The sequence below is a fragment of the Pygoscelis adeliae genome, unplaced genomic scaffold (assembly GCF_000699105.1).
Source record: "Pygoscelis adeliae isolate BGI_AS28 unplaced genomic scaffold, ASM69910v1 Scaffold67, whole genome shotgun sequence".
Lineage (NCBI taxonomy): Eukaryota > Metazoa > Chordata > Aves > Sphenisciformes > Spheniscidae > Pygoscelis > Pygoscelis adeliae.
The window spans coordinates 7,326,622-7,342,949 of record NW_008825271.1 but is presented as its reverse complement, the minus strand read 5'-3'; positions in this window follow the sequence as shown (position 1 = coordinate 7,342,949).

Below are 16,328 nucleotides of genomic sequence, written 5' to 3'. Positions count from 1 at the left end.
TGGTTTGTTTGTTTCTTTCTGTCGGGAAGGAGGAGTGGGTATGTTGAATGCTCACCACCATCCTTTGCACCTGGAGGTGGATGGGAGGAAGCCAAGAGTTGTTCCTGATTCGCATGACAGATTAAGGTGGTGTACGCTGAGCGTTTTCCTGCACATTTTGTTCCTTGGAGGAAGCGGTTGAGTTTGTCAAATAGAAAATATTACACTGAGAGATGGCTTTACTGTCTTCAATGGTTCCTGGGTATAGGTTTTACCGGTAGTGAAAGCATTGTGTACCTTGCTGACTAATTTGATGGAATGAGCTTTGCGAAAACAGATTAAAATATTTTCTGTTCACCTAACGAAGGGATAATTAGCTGGGAACAGAACAGACACAAACAAGTCACAAATACTGTGCTATCAGATGCTGCCTTTGATCGTGTTACTCCGAGGTCTGCAGTCACAAATTAGGATGTTCTATTTGCAGTGGATGGGTCTTCACGAACATTGTGCTCAGAACTGCCTTTTCTCTTGATTTCCTGCCCAAATCCTCTGATGCAGAGATTTCCAGGCTACTCTGGACTCAGAGAAATGGTGCTATCTCCCAAAGGAGTTCACAGAGGAAAAGGCAGCTTTCCCAGTCTCCAGGAACGCAAGATTTGCCTTCACTGAGTTTGAAATAAAACGCAGGCTCTCCTGTGTGCCTTATGGAGCTGCTCACTCAGAACCAAAATTAATTATTTAATCCTCGGTTTGTTGAGGCCTGTCTCTGTTCTACATATTAAATGGCCCTTCTACGTGGCTATGACAGTCTGTGTGGCTAGCGAATGTCTAATACAAATAGAAAATGTAATCACACTTGGCAAATACACTCGGTTACCATAGCTGTGAATGGTGGCTTACAGCCAGGAGTCCTGGTGGACCTCTGAACCAGACAAACTTACTGATCAGTCTTGTGTGTTTTGGTCTGTCCTCCCTCCAAGTCCTCAATCAGTGGGGTTAGGAAAACCTCCATTTCTGTCCTTTCTCCTCCTCCTGCTCTGTCTGGGGTACTCTCTGCTCTTTCGGGGGGGGGGGGCTAAGCTCCAAAGGCTATTGCTGAAGTGAGTTTTGTGTTCGTGCCCAGAGGGGCTGGATGGTGCCCCCCTTCTCTCACTCAGTAAATACCAGTGTTTGCTCTTCTGATTTGCTGTGGGTGGTGATGGGGAACTGTTTTCAGAAAAAAGGTGTGTCTATAGGTATGTCCTCAGAGAAAGGTCCTGATGACAAATGCAATGCATCCAACACATGAGTGAAAAATAGCCAAATTCCCTTTATGTTATGAGAGGTAGAAAGGAAAGTGAAGGAGGGACTCTGGGGCTGCTTTATCCTATTGCTTTTGAAACTGTGAAGGAAACCCCTTTACAGGATGGAGGAACAACTCCTCTGTTAAGTCTGAGTCTGCCAGGTCTGGGAGACAGCTCCTCTGTTATCAAGTGTCTTCCAGCTAAATCTGATGTCTTGGTTCCCTGGTGAGGGCCCTGGAGGGAAATGAAGCTGCTGGAAGGCTCTTTGCAAAATCTCGAGGAAAACATGGTGAGGTTGTCACATGGTGGAAGCCCCCATAGCCCTTGCGAGAACGTTCAAATAAATGATTCAAAAAGAAATTTCAAAGGAAATCAAAGGCAGGAGGCCTTCAAGTATCAGGAGAAGATGGAGGAGAGTGCTTGTAATGCTTTGTCAGTCTACCATGTGGAAAATTTCCCTCTGGGACCCGTGTTGGAGAGGCTTGGGTTTGAAGTACACCCATCTATAGGGCTCAGCTCAAGCTCTGGGCATTTCTCTTTCAATGCTGGATGGCCAGTGTCAGTGGCAGGTAGGTCACCCAGGAGGATGACAGTCATGTTTCCTCCAGAAAAATACTGACACCTGCATAGTGAGTGTGCCCCAAGCACAGGTCATTTCTACTGCCAGGTCACACCTTAGCTGTGAAGACTCCCCAAAACGTTAATTTGGTTTGAAATAGGGGATACTTTCTGTCCAAAAACCTGGGATCTGCTTTTATAAAAAATAAATCCAGGCATTTAGGCCTTAGCAACATAAAAATATCCCCTCTAGGTAGAGGTGTGATAGAGTACTTCATGGAATTTGTCATTTCACATTATTGATGGAAAGGAAAGAGACGGATTGCATTGAAACTGTGGGGAGATGCTGATGAAAGCGGTTTGTGCTGCAGAAAAGTGGGCTACGTCTGATGGAAATGAGAGAGGTGTAGGTTGGAGCAGCGGGTACGGGGTATACAGCAGCTGCAGGTTCTTTTCTTGATTAGTTGTACCCGCGAGCTGCTGGAAGGAGCAGTGGGGCAGCTGTCAGTTTGTGCTGTCTTCCGTGCATGAACCCCAGCCCTCGGCGTCTCGGCTCTCTGCCGGATAACGCAGAAAGCTTCAGGTGCCCTCTGTACACAGGGTTTTTCACGAGTACCCACACCTTCCCGTGCTATGCCTTGCTTGTCCATCTTCAAGATAGCGCTTCTTCGGGTGCTGAAGAGGAATGGGGCCTACGGCAGTAGGTTGACTTTGTATCATTTTCCATTCTTTTTGCCTCATTACAATGACAAAGATTGTATTAGAAGCTGAGCAGCTCATAAATTCTGAGAGTTATAGCTGTAGGCAGTTCATAAAGGGGAAAATGGGATGGAGTATGGTTTGAAATTTGCATAGACACCACACCCACTGCTATTTAATTTGCATTTTATTTGCATACATCATGGTCAAATAATACCCATGCAGTACTTTTAAGGGGTAAGGATTGTATCAGTTTGTCTATGATTGATATCATTTTCACTTTAAATGTAATTTTATAGAGTAGTTTGGAGAGCATGCAGTATGAACCTAAATTTAATTTCATGAAAATGGTCAAATAACACTTATCAGCCATAAATATCCAGTTCTCTTTGAAAAGAAATGTTGTTTTCATAAAGATGCTAGATTAACAGCACTGCAGGCTGAAGTCTGCTGTTCATCAACTGAAAAAGCGCGATACAATACAGTTACGAACTTCCCCACAGGTTGCAGCCTTAATGGCATCTGCCCTGAACTGAGTGGGTATTCAGGACATGTCTGTACAATGGTGTATGACTTCTCCTCCCTCAGGGACTGTGAGTTTGAATAGTGGTTTAAAGTATGTTCCTTCCTTGTTTGCTTTACATTAATGATCTGTCCAGGCAGGAGCAGAGTGTCTACCAGGACGTCAAATGACTGTAATGTAATTATAGTATACGAAATAGTATAATTGTGGCTAGTGTCCCATGTGGGAAGAGAGAGGCCAAAGTTATTTCAAGATGCTTTTCACACTGTTGTTTTTTTTTATTTTTTTAATGTGAACTTGTCACGAATTCAAATGGAGAAAGTAAACCCACCTGCCACCGTTTGTTTTGTGCCTGTCCTGATGGCTCAGAAATTGCAACATCCTATTTAACGTTTTTTTCCCCTTTTAGTTTTGTAGCTGTTCTTTAGCACAAAGACCAGTTCTGCAAAGGCATTTCTGCATCTTTAAGATGCAGAGAGCACTGAAGCAGAGAGGTGCTGTAGTCCTATCATTGTATTTCCCTTAACTGGGGGGACTTGGAAATTCCACTAAGCCCTACCCAGGAAAAGCTTTCTTCCTCGGGGATCTGGGCCCCTGTGCTTCTCTGCATTTTTTAGGCACCTTAACATCTTTTAGCTCTCAGTACGTCTTTGGCCATGCATCAAAAGCCTTGGAGTACCATGTAATGCCATCTCCTCCTCCTCCGCACACACTCAGAAATCTCACACTGTGACCACCCTCTCTCTAATGAAAAGGAGCAAAGGCAACTCTTCCCTGGCAGCCCAGCAATAAATCTGCTCTGAGACAGAGAATATTTCTGTATGGCAAAACAGAAATCTTTATGGGTCCCTTTGGTAACAGTGGCCTGCTACTGTGCAGTGCTCTCCGCTCCTGCTGTCTGCAAACATGAGCCCCTGCCCATCGCTGCGTGCTGTGCTACCCATAGGTTGCCTGCAAGGTTGAAGTTTGCCTTGAATGATCTCTCAGGTAACAAATAGCAACGTGTCACTCTGGAACTTAAATTGGTTTGGGTCAGTAAGAAATGCTCTTGGTTTCTCTCTAACCTCCCTGCACCAACGAAAACTCAGTTCTGAATGTGCAGCCTGTTATTACTGTAAGCCTTTGACACGTGGATGCGAAACCTCCTCTTAACCGAAGAGGAAGAATGCGAACCCCCGGCTGAGCCTTCACCAGCATGATGGACATCGAGGTGGTCTGCTCTATTTTGATCAGCATCAGTGTACTCGGGAGCATATCCATAATCGGTCGCTTTTGTCAGTGTCTGAGTGCTTCAGCAAGGCTTCAGGAACCTGTGGGGGATGTCTCACCTGACCTCTCATTTTGTCTCTAACCCCAGACACACGTACAAACGCTGTCTGGAGGGGAGGCTGGAGAATTGCTGTTACACAGGCTGCAGATACTGTAAATAGCAAAATGGGCCAAGTTCGGTTTCATGTACTTGAGATCCAAGAGCGTCTCTTAGAACTTGATATACTTTTTGTTGCTTTATATGATTCAAAAGGAATTTCTTCCAAAGTCCTGAGTGTTAATTTATCCTGGTGGTATATTGCCTTCTGATCCTTATGATAGTCTTCCAGCTTTGCTGCTTTGTTTCTGTGCCCATGTGTAGCATCAAAACCAGTGTACTTGCTGCTTCTCTTTGTCCAAGTTGCTCAGATGGCCTCCAGCTCCTCTTTGTAAATTACAAATGGGTGTCAGTCTTCTCTCAGCTTGCATTTTATTGATGGGGAAATAGGTGTGTTAATGTAAGCTCGGAACAAACCCTTTAAGTCTATCTCCTAATGATCTGGATTTGCACTTGAATGGCTTTTATTAAATTCAAGACATGAATGATCAAAGGTGTGGAAGAGTACAAGTGTGGGTTTGCCTGGTGCACTGCTGAGCAGGATTTCTGAATAAAACCTTAGTGACTTAGGAGCCCAAAAGCACCTTTGAAGATCTGAGCGCTCAGAAACAACTGCATGGAACGCACTGAAAACAGCGGCACAGCACTGAACGCATCGCCCTGTGCCTTTCTACCCTTCTGCTAACGGTCGTGCTGAGATGTTGTGCTATGAGGGGACTGAAACAGGACGATGGGCTGGTTTGCCCTCTCTCATAGCCCTGGTCTGGCAGCCCTTGAAGGCATAAAGTGTCACTCACTGGCTGTGGCATTTCTGAGCTTACTCAGGTGTTGCTACAACCTTAAAATCCCCTTGTTTACCTGCAAGTGTCCTTGGTGCCATCAGCTGCTGTCTAGTGCCCTGATGTGCTTGTGAGCCAACAGCGACGGAGCTAAGCTGCTTTCTGCCTCCATCTGTCTTTTCACATGGCTGCGGCTGCGGCTGCATATGCATGGGAGCGTGTGTGAGGCTTAGAAAGCAATCTGAAAGCAAGCCAGTCACTTGGTGTTTGCAAAGCAACAGGAACATGCCATAAGCATGTACCCTTCCAAAGTTTGAGTAAGATAGAGCAAGACACCAGGTCAAGCAGGAGACATGTGTGGGGAAGTGAGAAAGAAATCTATAAATATTCAATGAAGGAAGTGGGAAAACGCATTCTGATTACAACTCTGGCTCTAATGTATGCAAATGTAATAGTTTCCTCCCCTACTAAGGAATCATGTATTACATACATTACATGATGTACTACTGTGTAGCAACATAGTTTATGACTCCTAGGAGAAGAAAATCATAATTCACAGCCATTAACAAAAATAATAGTGCTTTCACCCAGAGGAGCTTTCCTTAGAAAGCCTGTACAGATTCTATCTAACCTAATTTAAGCAATGTCATGAGTTGGAACAGATCGCTATCAAGTCTGTCATGCTTGTCATAACATGGCACTTGAATAGAAGACATCCCTTCCCAGGAGAAATTCCTGTGAAGGAACTGTATTATTTAATGGAGTTTAAGATTCCTTTTAAGTTTCAGAGCTTGTTTATGTGAAAATTGTTCCGGTAAAAAGCAACTGTTAGCCAGGTTTCATTTAAAGAGAAATGAGTTTCCATGTACGTGATTATAGGCTGCTATTCCTCAAAGTTATAATTAACCAGGGGCTGCAAAGGGGAAGCCGCTGCAGAGGAGCGGAGCACGTATGATGTGCTTTGCATCTGGCATATATTTTCTCGGGGACAAGGTTTTCTGGAGCCTGCGAATGGATACCAGCATTTACGCAAAGAGATGTTTCCCTGTGACAGCCACCTGGCTCTGTCACACCTTCCCTCATCCCTCCTCCATTTTCTGCAAGCAGCTAATTAACTTCCAGCTTTTAGTGCGTAACGAGGCAGAAAGCCTAAGAAGGAAATGAGAGACTATGGTCTCACCCCCCCAAAAACACACGGTGTCAAACGGCATCTTAATGAGTGTGTTTGTTTAAACCCTTGGATGGTCACAGGCTCAGGCCTGCGACTGCTCATTTAATTTCTGATTTAAAGCAGCAACAATGACTCTAACGAGATGTAGAAGTTCACGTTAGTTACCGTTGCAGGAGCCCGAGTGCTGCTCCCATTGCCAGGCATTTCCATACGCCATTTGTTCATTTATTTCTGGAGTGCCTCGCACGGGCGACAAGGGAGGCAGATTGCGGGCGCTCTGCGCCGCACCGCGCTCGCTTCATTAGGAGCACGTGTGGGCTGTCCTCATTTATTGTGGCTGCTCAGGAACCGCCTGTTTGCGGAAACTTTGGCAGCTTGTCACAGCATGTCAAGATCTGCTCATCTCCCCAGATAGCAGCGTTTATGAATAATGCAATAAATAGAGACAGGGAGAATTGCGTTACTTACATTTAGCTGATTCAGACTATGTGGAAGAGGAGTTAAAATAATGCCTTTCTGTCAACCTCTCAAAACATTTAATCATCTTTTTGTGTTGACTTTCTTTGCTCCTCTCATTTTTATTTGTTTATTTGTACAAGATCTTTTGGTTTTACACCTCCCCATTAAAAATGAGTCGGTACCTTTTTCTTTTCGGATCCTTTAGGAGATGTTAGGGAATACTTGCAAAAGAAATATAATGGGAGTGACAGTGAGAAAGGTGTTTAAGGAAGTGGAAGGGGGGTGGGAAATATCTTCCTTTCTTCTCCCTTGTCCCCCTGCCTGTTTGCAGACTTCTGTGACCGGACCACATGGAGGCCTTTGGAAACTCTTTTGTCTAACTCTGAAAACGCGTTCAAAGCAAAGCCTGCCCTGTCCTGTGGCAACGCGTAGGGCTGATCACACCCCACTGAAGTCGATGGAAAGGCTTTCAGTAAAGGCTTTGGCTCAGATGCTAAAAGCATTATCATCACTCTCTGGCTGATCCTCTTGATACCAGTTCTCTCATCAAACCCTCTGACAGAAAAAGAGAGAAAATCCAGTCCCTGCTGGTTAAAACAGCAGCTAAACACAGAGTTTTGACAGATCTAAACTACTGCTATGGAGAAATCAGAGTTTTCCAGCGCAGAGGTACATAAACACAACTGCTCAAAACTCCAGCGATCTCCAAAGCATCCTGTGCACCCCGAATTTCCCAACATGCAGCTTTTTCATGACCAGGAACGGTGGTAAAAGCTGAAGGGAGTTGCCCTGCATCTTGCCCGGCCCGTGGCAGGGTGCCAGGGAGCACCACTGTGGGCATGGGGCTCTCCCCCGGGGACCGTGGGGGAAGCGTGGGGACGTGCCGTGGCTGGGAACAGGGCTCTGGTGGGGGGAGGCTGAAAGATGGGGCAACAGAGAGAGGTACTGGGGTATCAGCTTGAGTCTTACGATGGGAAAGGGGAAGACTGAGAGCTGGCAAGCCATACCAGAGGAGGGGCAGGGAAGCTGAGTTCATAGCCTGAAAGGAAGAGATGTTCAATGAATATTCAAGACAAAAAAATGCCATGAATAATCAGAGTTGGTCTTATTTCTAGTCCTGGCATCTTCATACTAAAGGAAAATGTAGCAGAGAGAACATGAATCCTGGTTTTTCATCCTATTTTTACTGCAAAGTCTCAGTTCACAGGTTCAGTCTCTGGTAATGAAGAGCCAACAGTCAGGTGGTGGATGCAAAGGCACAAGCCCTAGCTACAAATTTTAAGCAGCTTCTAACTTAAACAAGAAGGGAGAGCTAAACAAATCCCTCTTGATTCAATCAAATACCTCCTTTCAGCCAGCAAGAATAACAGGCTTTGGATGTTAGATGGCCAGCCCGAGTGGATTAATAACTTGCTTTATATTATCAGCCGAGTTTCATCTAGAAATAAATCCTGTCTGATCTCTGTGAACATGACACAAGATTATTCCAGCAAGTGTGGAGGTTGAGATTTTCGCATTGCAACCGAGCAGTGAGCAGGGCTGTGGGGGCAGGCTGGGAGAGGGTCTGTGGCAGGGGGCTTCTGCGCTGGGTCAGGGTTCCAGGGACAGGGAGAGGGCTGCAAAGGTGCTGTAGAAGCAAAGCTGCAGAAACCAAGCACACGATATACCCCTGGGACAAATTGCCCTGCGGCTGCTGGCAGGCACTTAATTGTAGCCCAAACTGAGCCTTGGTACATCCAAGGTAGATCTACCATGGAGAGGAGTAAATCACCCACAGTTGTCCCATCACGTGTCCCCGGATTGCCTTATCCTGAGTTAACGGACCTCACGCGCTTACAGGCCTGGTTGGTGAAGCCTAGGGGTACGAGGGCAGTCCTCTGCTTGGCTTCTTCGGTTTTCGGCTCAGGGACGGGCAGCAGCGTGGTGAGGGGGTGTGGGAAGCTGGGCTGAGACAGGACAGCGGAAAGAACTGTGGGAGAGAATGTCATCTCAGAGGGAAGAGGTTGTGTCCCGCCCCTCGCTCAGGCTCATGCCACAAGGCTCAATTTCCAGGATTCCTCCCATGGGAAATTCTGCACGGTGTTTTAATTAGCAATAGAAAGACATTTAAAGAAGCTTGAGGCTTCTTAGTCCTTACCCATGCTTTACTCATCCTCTACACGCACCTCACTTAGCCTTTCGTTCTTGGTCTACATTCGCAGTTTCTGTTGTTTTTTTTTCCCCTCCTGCTTTGAAACAAGGAAATGTAGAGCAAAATTGTAAATGATTTGGTTAAAGAAATGCACTTGGGTTTTCAGCTAATTTTTATATTAATTTTTCTCTCTGTTTGTACAGCAGTGGCACCTAGTTCTAGGTTAAGCCTCGTGAGATTCCCAGGCAGAGGTCACTCAGAGCCTGCAGTGACGGCAGGCCGAGTCCATGCTGATGCTGTGGCTTTCCACGGGATTTTGGAGGGCAGGTTCGGCCATCGCTGAGCGTCGGCAGCAGGACTCAATGTGCTGAGCCTGTACTGGACCCGTATGAAAAGGTTTGCTTCCAGGTACCGACAGGACCACTGAGGTGAGTGACAGCCCTTAGCCTGAAAAACAGGCTTTTTATTTACTTTTTATCCCCAATCCCCAAATGAATATGAGACAAAAATATATAAAAATACCTTCCTTTTTCCTGAATCAGAAAAATACGGATTTTTCCTCACTGAAGCACTTTCCCCCTCCCACAGCAGCAAGTTGCTCTCATTTGGAAGTGCTTTTGCAGCCATCGGTTAAGTTAAAATGTCAGAGGCTTTTGATCTGATCTGTGCCCTCTGAAGGATGCCTGTGTTTATTTTTAACCTGTCCCTTGCCTCGTTTCCCTTTGTCTTCTCGGAGCCATTCTGTCGAGTCCTCCGGTGGAAACGGGTTGAAAACTCTGTTTTTTGGCCTCTTATCCGATCTCGCTTGATGGTGCTTTTGACTGTCAGGGCTGTTGCTGTCGTTACCTCCGAACCCACCCATTCAAAGCTGTCGGTGATGCTGGAGATGTACTGACCCGGCGCCATCCCTCGGCCCCTTGCAGCAGGAGCTGAGGAAAGGCAGGAGGAGGAACATTGCTCAACATAAGGTGGAAGAGGAGGTGACTATGGTAATGGGAGACTGTGAGAAGGGAGCCGGAAAGGGAGCAAGATGGGAAAGATAAAAATGGGAATGAAAAATATATGGGTGACCCAGCCCAGCTTCGGTGGCACTGGTAGCGGTGAGGATGCGGGTGGACCTGTGCAGGTCACTATAAGGATCCAGCTGGCCTTGGTCAGGGCGTGCTTCTGCATCAAGGAAAAAACAGAGTTTTGGGGAAATTAGTGCAATGGTACAAGCAAATAAAGCTCAGTAAGTTTTTCCCATAATTGTGATCCTCAGGTTGGCAAAACCTCAAGCTTTCCTTGATTTGTCCAGCAAACCTGATCAGGATTACACAGCGGGATTTAGGTTTTTTTTTCCTCCCCTTTTTTTTTTTTTCTTTCCGGCTGGAAAAGTATCATTTTCTCTCTGTCCAAATAGAACGGGTGATTTTCTTGTCAGTCTTTAAATTGGCCTCCTTGGGAACGTGCTCTGAGACGGTGATGTCTACATTACAGAATAGAGACAACTCTCACCTTGCCAAAAAGTGGAAGAAAAGAAAAAATGGTGGTTAATGGAATAAAACCTCGGTTCAAAAGACATTATAACAAAATCCTACAGACAGAGAGCTTTCAGACTGCACCTTTCCTTAGGGACTCAGCTATGAGTTCTTCAGGGATTCTCAAGCCAGATTAAGCCCCTAGGGAGATTTTATATATATTTATATGTGTGTGTGTGTGTATATTTATATTTATATGTGTTTGTGTATGTGTGTGTGTACATATATATATAAAAAAAACCACATGAGCCTGTAAAAAATCCATAAGCATCTCTCTATTGACTTCAAAGGCATTTAAATTCATGCTAGTAATGCAACCATATATTTGTAGCTGATTTGAGGATTTAGGGAATCTCTCTCTGAACAACTTATGAAGGCTGTTTGAGATTATAGCATTACTCCAGGTAGCTCTGTTAAATTACAAACCCTGCTCTGATTGCAGTCCTAGTCTGCCTGTGCTGCAGTCTTTTTATTTCTGTCTTGGACTGAAAGTCCCAGACATAGTGATACAGGATTAATAATGGATCACACTGCTCCTGGAGCAAGACTTGTTTACTGCCCAGAGGAACCAGGGGGTTGGGAAGTGACAGGTCATTTTGAGGAGAGGGAGTTAAAAGGTCGTGTAGTGTGGCTTGTCACTTGCCTGAGGGAGCTGGAAGGTAACCCAGAGTCTGGAGGACCATTATTAACAGTGAGGAAGTGATGAGTCAGTATTGTGGTGGAGGGGGAAGAGCCAGGAGATTCAATAGCGATATATTTTTAATGGTTCAACATATGGAAAGCATTTACATTGCTTCCTGCTAACACATAGGTTTTGAAGCATTCACAGGTGAATTAACATGTGCACTGCTAGTTAGGCAAAAGGCGAGGATGATTTCTGGAAAAAATGTGTTTTCTGTTAGTAATCTGCTTACAAAAAAGGACAAGCAGAAATACTAGCTATTTTCCTTGTTTGAAAGATCTTTGTGACTTTGATGAAGTTAGATGACAAAAGAATCTCCCATAGTCATAGTTTGCTGTTATAAATACACCTGAGATTAAAGTACTATAAGAAAACAGCCAAATGAACGATAGGTGCATTTTCAGTATTTGCAGCTCAATAAATATAGGTGTAGGAACATTTATGAATAATAGGAAATAGGGCACTATTTGGTCTCTTATCTTCTTTTATTATTCAGGCCAATGTGACTTTTGTCACTGTCGTCCCTGGGCAGGGGCAGCTACACTCTATTCAAGATATTTAAGACCTGTGCCTTATCACTGTGCCTTATTTGAGATGAAATGCAGCCTATGAAGCTGCAGCATCCCACATGCATCTAACCCTCATCAAACTAGCTGGAATACATAATAAATTTTCAAGCTGTGGAGAAGGTAATGAAAAAAGATGCATTAACTCATATTTTGAGTCTGCTCTAAATTATGCTGTACAAGGGAAAAAGAATAAAGGAGATTAGTGGAACTACTGTACTTGATGGTACGTGTGGGCAGATCTGTGGATGAAGTGTCTATTCCTGAGACATGAATATTTAATAATCACTTTTCTGAGTACAGGATGAGCATTATTAGTGGGTAGGAAAGTGTATGATGGTGCAATGGAAGGAGAGAGAGGATGAATTGTATATAGTGCCTTATGACGCAGTTGAACTCCTTGGCTGTATGACAGCGGTTGTAAGAGTAGCAATGGGGCCCTTCCCAGAGAAGAAGAAAGGCTCTGAGTCTCCCAGACAGCATGTCTGGAGCAGTTGGTGTTGGGCACTGACATAACCTTGAGGATCAGAGCCAGAACAGGTAACAGAAGCAAAGACTGACCCTGGCCAAAAACAAGCTTGAGGGCGAAGTGTGCATTTGCAGTATCGATAGCTCTAACTTCACAGTATAACACTGGTACAACGCTTTCAAGCTGTACATTCAAGGAACATTGAAGTGTGATGATGCAGAAACTAGGAATTGAATGGAATGGTCACAGCTAGTCGGTATCTTTAAAAAAATGTTTTTCCTCACTTATTTTCCCAAGTTCAATTAAAGCTTAGAGCTATTTAGCTGTGTAGCAACATGGTGCTGAAAACTTGGAGCCAGGCCTGTGCTGACACGAGTCCACGATAGGTAGTGGCATCTCACACGGTGCCATTGCTAGGCTGGGGCAGATAGCTGGTGCTGCAAGCAGCAGCACAGAAATGAACCCTCACTGCGTTTGCATAAGACTGAAGTTGCATGAGTGTTCCTCCTGCAAACCATCATTTTTTTCCATTGGTTAACGTATTCATAAGAACTGTCAATATTAACGCTTTTGCCTGGGCATCTGTAAAATGAGCTCCACAGGATGAAAACCTCGTAAGTCAACACAGGGAATCACTAGACTCACAGGGCTGCAGGGTACGGTCTGTGTCATCGTTGCCCTGGTATGCTGTTTGGCAGGAAGATGGTTTCCTTGTCTGTCTTTCTGAGCTTAGTTTTAAACAGATTTTATAAAATGGAGCAGGCTTCTGAGCCGTTTGTAATCTCACCATATTAGATATTGAAGTATTGCTGAATCCTGTTATGCAATTGCAGGCAAAACAAAAAAACCCTAAAACGAAATGAAAAATAAATCTCTTCAGGGATTTCACCTGCTTCTCATGCTTGTAGTGAGTGGTACTGTGAGACAGGACTGTTTTTCTGGCGGAGAGTCTTGTCCCTGAATGGCTAATGTATGTGCTAATCATAGCTATATAGGCTACACGTTGCACCCAAATCACTAGATCAGGTCTTGTTTTCTGCGGGGGATTTTTCCATTCTACTGAGCTCTTAATTTTTTTTTTTCTATTAGCTGATTGCACCTTTCAACCTGAGCTATATCAAAAGCATTTAGCACTGTATATTTACTTTGGTTTGCATGCAATTTGCAAATGATATACTGTACTTTTATACGGTTAATTTGTTCATTCCAGTGTATAATGCACCCATGAACTTTCTGAATTTTGAGCTGAAAATATGATAAGTGGGTTATATTATGCAGTGAAGGAGTTGTTATATGAAAACAGTATCATCAATTATGTACTAGGTTAATATAAAATTATATTAATACATGAATCAACGAAGGAAGTTGTGTAATAGGATTCTCATGAGAACATGAAGCTGATGTTTATTAAAGATGTAACTTCCACGTTAAGAAGGAATACTTTGTTTTATTCTTTTATTTGATAAGCAGCTCAGCTGCCCTGAATGGAACAATTCTCACATGTGTTTCTCATATTTCTCACAGAGTTCAGAAATTTGATAAGCAATATAGATATCACAAAAGCCAACTACTGGTTTACGGTCCACAGTATTGCTTCCTTTGAGCAACGAGAAGCTCAGCGGCTTTGGAAATGACTCCTCAGACTGCTGCACACGTGTGTAAGCTGGGCTGCCCCAGGGGTGCAGGCTGGTAGAGCTGGGTGGGATTCCACCCTGGCAGAACTGGGTGGGATGCTGGGTGGGATCCAGGGTGAGGTCCCACCCCTCGGCCCGAGCCTCTTGCGCTTCTGCACAGCACGGTCCAAGCAGCCTCAGCATTATTTTTGCCAGGTTGCTCTTCAGCTTATTTCACCTGAATCCCAAATTGTAAATGTTCCACCACCCCTCCACCTCCAAAATGTTTCAGAGCAGGCTGCACACCCAAAGCCCAAAGCTGCTAGGGATAAAACCAGTAGGGGGGTATCTGGAGGTAAGAGTGTCCTTGAAGGTGTGTGACATGTCTGAGTTGGGTGTTTGGGGTCAGCTGCAATGTTTTGTGTTGAGATGGATGTATCTCCTTATCTATTAGCATAGAACAGAATAGAAAGGAATGGAATGGAATGGAATGGAATAGAATAGAATTAGAATAGAATAGAATAGAATAGAATAGAATAGAATAGAATAGAATAGAATAGAATAGAATAGAATAGAATAGAATAGAATAGAATAGAATAGAATAGAATAGAATAGAATAGAATAGAATAGAATAGAATAGAATAGAATAGAATAGAATAGAATAGAATAGAATAGAATAGAATAGAATAGAATAGAATAGAATAGAATAGAATAGAATAGAATAGAATAGAATAGAATAGAATAGAATAGAATAGAATAGAATAGAATAGAATAGGAGTAGTTCAGTTGGAAGTGACCTACAATGATCATCTAGTCCAACTGTAAAGAAACCCAATATAAAAAACAGCACACCCGGAGAGCAGGGGATGAGCCTTGCCCTGGGAAAACCACCTGACTGATCATGATGTCTCCCCTGCCATGTAAGTATTATAGAATATTGGATAGAAGCACAGGTCAAAATAGTTTTTACAATTGGAGGAAAATGGGGGCTTAATTCTACATATTTATACTAAGAAGTTAACACCTCTCTTACACCAAGGCACAGACTTTCCTTTAAAAACACTTGATGGGGAGGCATTAGGGTCTGAGCTTCTCTAAGAATGATCAGCAGTCAAGAGCGAACTCTGCCAGTAGTGCCCGTAGTTCCCATTCATCTCAGTTTTACCAATATTAGGAACCAGAATTAACATGCCTTGAGATGAATGGGAGCCATTGCATACTGCTTTTGTTCTCATTTGATTCAAATCCAATAGTTTTTTGAGCACTACATTTGATGAGAGAGTGTTTATTATTGTTTTTAACAAACCTTTAGATGCTCTGGTGATTTACAGGCTGGCACAACCACCTTGTCCTGGGTCCCTGTCTGCAGCTGACAACCGCCTTTGTTTCCCTCATCACTGCAAGATGCTACAGGCACCTGAATACCAAGAAGAACCGCGCATGTTTTAGAAGGAAACCCTACACTGCTGGAGGAGCTAAGAAAAGAAATCCTGTAAGGGAACAGCATGAGATACTGCACAGACAGCCATAGCGAGAAAGCGAAGCTTTGGAAAGCACAACACAGGAAGAATTGGAGGGAGCTTCAGGTAAACAGCACATTGCAAAGATTTTGTAGCACAGATTCGATTGAGAAGAGTCATTTACTGAACAGCAGTGGGACAATACAAAGAAAAGCTTGTACAATTCCTAAAACAGGGTAAGGGAAAAGATTGAAGACTGTATGATGACAGAAAGAGGGAAAGAAGTGTGTCTGTGTGTGAGAGGAAGAATAGCAATGAATATTAAGAGCTGCGCCCAGCTTGTTGAGAAAAGTAATGGGATATACAGGAAAACATAAGCAGGATGACAGAAGCATGGAAGAGCTGATGAAAGAGCCCATGGGGGAATACTAGCTATTTTCCTTGTTTGAAAGATCTTTGTGACTTTGATGAAGTTAGATGACAAAAGAATCTCCCATAGTCATAGTTTGCTGTTATAAATACACCTGAGATTAAAGTACTATAAGAAAACAGCCAAATGAACGATAGGTGCATTTTCAGTATTTGCAGCTCAATAAATATAGGTGTAGGAACATTTATGAATAATAGGAAATAGGGCACTATTTGGTCTCTTATCTTCTTTTATTATTCAGGCCAATGTGACTTTTGTCACTGTCGTCCCTGGGCAGGGGCAGCTACACTCTATTCAAGATATTTAAGACCTGTGCCTTATCACTGTGCCTTATTTGAGATGAAATGCAGCCTATGAAGCTGCAGCATCCCACATGCATCTAACCCTCATCAAACTAGCTGGAATACATAATAAATTTTCAAGCTGTGGAGAAGGTAATGAAAAAAGATGCATTAACTCATATTTTGAGTCTGCTCTAAATTATGCTGTACAAGGGAAAAAGAATAAAGGAGATTAGTGGAACTACTGTACTTGATGGTACGTGTGGGCAGATCTGTGGATGAAGTGTCTATTCCTGAGACATGAATATTTAATAATCACTTTTCTGAGTACAGGATGAGCATTATTAGTGGGTAGG